We start from the raw sequence: 6,000 nt of genomic DNA, 5'->3' as shown, positions 1-6,000 counted from the left end.
ACTTTTATTTATGAAGCACTGTAAATTTACACAGCACTGTACATGCAATCTTTTTAGTTAGACGGTTCCCTGCCCTTGGGCTTACAATCTAAAAAGACATGACACAGAAGGAGAAGGGAGTGGTGGAGGGAAAGGGTAAGAGGTCCAGCAGTTCCTCTCTACCTCCAAGGCCTGGACCAAGGCAGATGGACTGGACGGAGGGCTTGGCTTCATAATGGATGGTTAATCATTTCCCAGGGAAAATACATACTCTCATGTTTCCTAAATGTCACTCCTCTCTGCTTAACTTCCTGGAAGACTTTGTTCCCTCTCCCCCCCCCCCCCCCCCCCCCCCCCCTCTCTGTATGGATCTGTAGATTCTCCTGGAATGAAGGTTCATTCATTCACTGCTGAAACAGTGGCCTCCTCAGCCTTCTCCTGGGCAAAACACTTGACCTCCAAGAGTAATTTAGCAACTGGGCTGCTCCTCAACCATCAATCTCCAGGAAGGCAGACCCAAGGAATGTCCCCCATCAAGTCATAGGACTTAGAAAAAAAGCCCCTAGGACAGCCCCAAGGGTTGTCTTCTTCCTTATCCCCTGGTCTCAGGACCTAAAAAGGTAGTTGCACAGCCCTCCCCTTCGCCAAAAGGGTGCCAAGGTATTTACTGTATGTGCTACTATTCTCCCCTCACTACCTGCCAAGTGACTACCTTTTAACAGACACTTTCTTAGCCAATTGTCAAAGTCCCTGTGATACAGTATAGGGTAGGCAAAAAACTGTTGTTCCAGAGAATAGATCTCTGAGCAATGGATTCAGTCTACAGGAAAAGAGATTCCACCTAAACATTTGGAAGAACTTCCTGATGGTAAGAGCTGATTGACAGTGGAATATGCTGCCTTGGAGAGTAGTGCAATCTCATTCTATAGAGGTTTTTAACGAGAGGCTAAATTGCCATCTGTTGAGAGTGTTTCTGATTGTCTAATCCTACTTGGCAGGGGTTTGGGTTAGATGGCCCTTGTAGTCTCTTCCAGCTCTATGATTCTATAAAATCAGGTAAAGGGGGGGGGGGAATCCCATCTGGCCCTGAAGTGACCAGTAAAGCTTACATTGCACTGGAGACAGGTGGGTGAGTTAAGCTTTGACATCAAAGAGATGGATAGGAGGGTGCAGGAGGACCTTAATATCCCCCAACTCTGCTTTTATGCTCAGAGCCCTGGCATAGTCACACCTGACCCACAGCCACCTGGGCAGCAAAACAGTGTCTTCCATGCAACATGACATACTGTGTGAGCACAGAGCAGAAATCTATTTCTGTAAACTAACAGCTCCTGCACTCCCTTGCAGCCTTGTCTGATATATTTAGCTTTGTAGATCTCTAACATTTGTTGCGTACCTTCAACTAATCACTCTGACACCTCCTTTCTTGGTTTTGGACTCTGCTCAGAACTGCTTTTCCACACTGACCTCTGACTACCTAGTGTGGTCTGGGTCTGGTCTCATTTTCCTTTGTCTGTTTCTGTGGGCCATATATGTACCTGGGTATTTACCAGCCTTACACAGGATGATGGTGGGTAGTGGGCAGAATTGACACTATAAAATAGAAATGGTTAAAAATGAATTTTTAACCTAAAGAATTTTTTGTTGTTCTTGTTGTTGGCCAGCTTGTTCACCCTGAAAAATAGTTCCTGGCCACCGCTGTTTTCCATAGAACATATGATTGTGTCTGCACCAATAGGATTTTCCACAGCAAGTGTATTGTATGAACTACATACCCACACCTTTGACTACCTGTATACAAATATCTGGAAACCCTGAGAAGACCAGGGTTCCCAGAAACATATATGAAGTTAACTTGCTGAAAAATGTGTGTGTCCTTCATGTATGAACTCCACATTGAAGAAAACAGCAATACATCTGTATGCCATGCACCAATCACGTTTGCTGTATAAAATGAACGACTTTAGATACCCTGACTTTATTGTGTAGCAAGCTCTGGGATATGAAGAATCTTTCATATTTAAAACATACAGTCTTGTTCTGGAACAGTTTAGACTTTCCTAAATGGGAATTTATACATTAACTTACAGAAGGTCTGCAGCAGATACAGTTATTGCAAAGTTTAAGTTTGTTTTAAACATTGCAATTACACAGTTTATTTAAATCAGAGTCTGAGGTCTCAGAAAATGCTTGGGTTTAAGAAAATATGACCCTAGTCTTCAAATTTCACATAATGTACTCAGACATTAGCTCTATCCAGGTCTGAAATGCTGGACCATTTCTGATGCCTAGTTGACTGATTGGAAAACATATAAAAATTGTAAAAGGAGGACTTACATTCTCCTATAGTCTGCTAATTTATTTGAAGCAGATAGAATTATAATTGATTGAAGCTAGAATTGGTCCTAGTGGGTTTGTACATAGTACATGCATATCCATTCATGTATGTGTGCATAATGTTGAAAGAATGCATAACCCTTTCAACCCACATGCTGTGGAAAATGTGATGAGGAGAATGTCAAGGAGCAATTGAGATAACTGTGGGTTATATTTTAAATATTGCCACTGTATTTTGGAGAAATCTGATCGCCTAGAAAGTGACCTGATGGAATTTTTAGTCTGTCTAGTCTCTCAATTTCTGCTTTCTGTGGGAAGACTCCATAACACTGAAACTCGTAATTCACCCGCACTCCATATTTGAGTTCAAAAATATTCCAATGGCTTCTGTGCAGGCCTAACATTCAGTTAAATGGATTCATTCCTGTGTTCTATCAAATGATATGAAAATGTTATTTTACTTCTTTTGACATTAAGGACAAGATGCTATACACTTCTAGTGTAGCATTAATATGTGCTGTTGTAACTGAAGGACCCCACGTTGGCCAAGTGATAACACATTGGACACTGTGGTCTTGAGCTTAGCCATTGCACAATGGTTGATTTGTTTCCATCAGCCATCAAGTTAAAAGAAAGAAGGGAGGGAGGGAAGGAAGGAAGGAAGGAAGGGCCCTGTGTATCTTTGTACAGTTGTTGTCTGCATTAGGAACCATACTTTTGCAAGTTCTGAGAAAGCGTAACAGCTTGTACAATGTTTTTCACACTAGAATCGTGCCCCAGCAGGCTGTGATTGTTGTAGGGATAGCCTTGATGTAGTGTGTACCTCATTACTTTAATGAGTACAAACATATGTTGTGTAAATTTCCACTGTTACAGTGGGAGTCACCAACAATATTTTGTCTGTCTTGTTTTGGAACTCTATCTGAAGCATAGAAATTTGCAGGGATATGGGATATAAATGCAAAGTGGCACTAGAAAAATGAAAATGCCCACCATTGCTGGATGACAACTGTTGAACAAGTACAAACAGCAGTGTAAACATGCCTTCTACATGGTCTACCTCATGTACAATTGCTTATGTAATTAAAATTTTATTGTACTGTTTATCCTCTTTATCCATGTGGGCATTGCCGCTCTATAATGGTACAGTCTGCACGTCATAGGGCTCGGGAGCGTGAGGTTGTGTGCAGTCCTAAACCCTATTATTGCTACCAGGATGCTGCTTCCTGGCGGTGTGTACCAGCCCTAAGTTCTCATCGGTTATGATGAAATTAGTGAATCCAGACTTATTTTAAGTGTAGCTTAGAATTTTAAGACTAGAGAACCAGCACATGTAAGAGATAAAAAGAGATAAGCAAAAGTTTGCAGACTTCAAAACTTTCAGTGCTCTTGCTTCTCTTTTTTATTTAGTCTGCTGTCTTGACTGCGATATTGTCTTCTACCGAATTAATCATAATCTTCTGTTTGAATAAAAAGAAGAAAGGAATAGTTTTGATTCTTGCCAAAATCATAGAGAATTCATACATGGTTAAATATTCAATAAAGAGACCTTTGCCCCCCCCCCTTTTCCCCCCCAATTTGATTTGGAGATTTTCTTAGTATTTGAAGAACTCTGTTAAATCTCAGTTTATAAGTGAAGCAATTTAGTTCTCAATTCTCATTTTCCATGCTGGAATGGGTTGTGTTGAAGACACCTTCTGTGTTTAACGGTATTTGTTGACTATGTTCAGTTGTACAAAATTGGAACATGGTTCTTATAACAGTTAAAGAGTTGCTGCTTTGGTAAAGGATGAGACACATGCTTATAAAATACCACACATTGACATCTGTTTTTGAATTTAATATTTACACTATTCGTTGTAAGTTTAAAGTAGGCTTTTCTCTAATATATTCTTGCATAAATGGCCTTCTCATACAGTTGGTAATTGTTTCCGTGTGTGTGTGTGTATGTGTGTGTCTATGCGGCTTTGGAGAGTAAGACCCTTACGTTCCTTTGGCATTTTCTGCAGCATTAAAGTATTTTTTTCCCACCCTTACTAAGTTGTCTTGTATTTTCTTTGCCTGTTTTGAAAACTTTATTTAAAATGCTCTATTTTCTCTTTCAATGGGGAGGAGAGATGCTTTGTTTCCTTTACTGATGTTGTTAACTGCCATCAAGCTGACTTCGACCTATGGTGTCCCAATGAATGAGATACCTCCAAGTTACCCTGTCATCAACAGCCCTGTTCAAGTCATGCATACTTAGGGCTGTGGTTTCTTTAATTGAGTCTACCCATCTGCACTTTGGTTTCTCCCTTTTCCTACTGCCTTATACATTATCAAGCATTATTGTCTTTTCTAGGGAATCCTTTCTTCTCCTTTTATGTCCAATGTATGACAGCCTCAGTTTAGTCAGTGAAGCTTGATTTGCTCCAGGATCCACTTATTGGTCTTTTCAGCAGTCCATGTTATCCATAGAAATCTTCTCCAGCACCATGTTTCAGATGAGTTTATTTTCTTCCTATCAGCATTCTTCACTGTCCAGGTTTCACAGCCATATATAGACATTGGAAATACAATGGCTTGGGCAATCCTAACTTTAGTAATCAATGATATATCTTTACACTTCAGGATCTTGTCTAGTTCTTTCATAGCTGCCTTTCCAAGTTCTAGTCTTCTGATTTCTCCACTGTATTCTTCTTTCTGTTTATTGACTGAAACAAGGCATGGAAAATCTTGAACTATTTCATTGTCTTCATTGTCTGCTTTAAAGTTGTATAAAACCCTATTGATTTATATGTGGTCCTATAAATCTATGTGGTTAGACAAATTTGAATGCTTTGAAATGGTTCAGCAAGCAGTGAGCTAAGATGAAATGGGATGATCAGGTCTCAAATGTTTAGTATGTGTAGCTGAACCACAAAAAAATTGCAAACACTTGTGTTCTGAGAGTGTCTCTATTCGATGTAAAAAGGGATTTTTCTTGTTTGAGGTAGAAGAACCCATCCAAACGTTTGTAGATGCTAAGAAGATTTTGTTAACTCATTTTGCCTTGAATCCTATCTCAGAAGAAAGGCAAGATAAATAAATAAATAAGTTATCAAATGCAGATAATATTTAAACTAGTAGAATGTTTACCTATTTAGGGGAACTTCATGGTTGTTTCAACTTCCTGTCTTTGATGAAAACTGAAGTCTTGAGTTTGATAGGGAGAAATCTATATAAAATTAAAAGTGAAATTGTTTGTTCTCTTTTACCTATGCTCCACTGTGTTGAAATCGGAGCGAAAGAGAAAAGTCCTGACGGAATTCATTCAGCTTTCTCCTTTGGTAGACTTACAATATAACTGATATATAAGACATAGAAATTAGTGAAAGAAAGATTGGAAATGATAGAAAATTAAAAATGAGTATTTGCTTGGTATGTATTATTATTATTATTATTATTAAACTTTATTTCTATAGCGCTGTAATTATACACATGTATATATTATACACAAATGTAGAGCAAATATGTGGACTTTTATCTTGGACAGATATGAAAGCCTCCAATCATTTCTTCTAATACTTGTTTCACAGACTTTAATATGAAATTTTATTGGCATGAATATTGTTGGAACATCCAGTCATTTTACAAAGAACAATCAGCACAGCTTAATCACCAAACTGTGTTTTCATTATCCTATCAGTAATTTATAAATAAATT

The 6,000-nt window shown here is 38.6% G+C and overlaps 1 protein-coding gene across 3 annotated transcripts in view; it reads left to right on the top strand.

Moving 5' to 3' along the window:
• Positions 1–6,000, top strand: part of DAAM2 (dishevelled associated activator of morphogenesis 2) — a 311,847-nt gene that overhangs the window by 192,077 nt on the left and 113,770 nt on the right. The window lies entirely within an intron of this gene.

The sequence above is a fragment of the Sceloporus undulatus genome, chromosome 1 (genome assembly GCF_019175285.1).
Source record: "Sceloporus undulatus isolate JIND9_A2432 ecotype Alabama chromosome 1, SceUnd_v1.1, whole genome shotgun sequence".
Taxonomy (NCBI): domain Eukaryota; kingdom Metazoa; phylum Chordata; class Lepidosauria; order Squamata; family Phrynosomatidae; genus Sceloporus; species Sceloporus undulatus.
The sequence above is the reverse complement of the archived record's forward strand: the minus strand, read 5'-3'. Positions and strand labels throughout refer to the sequence as shown.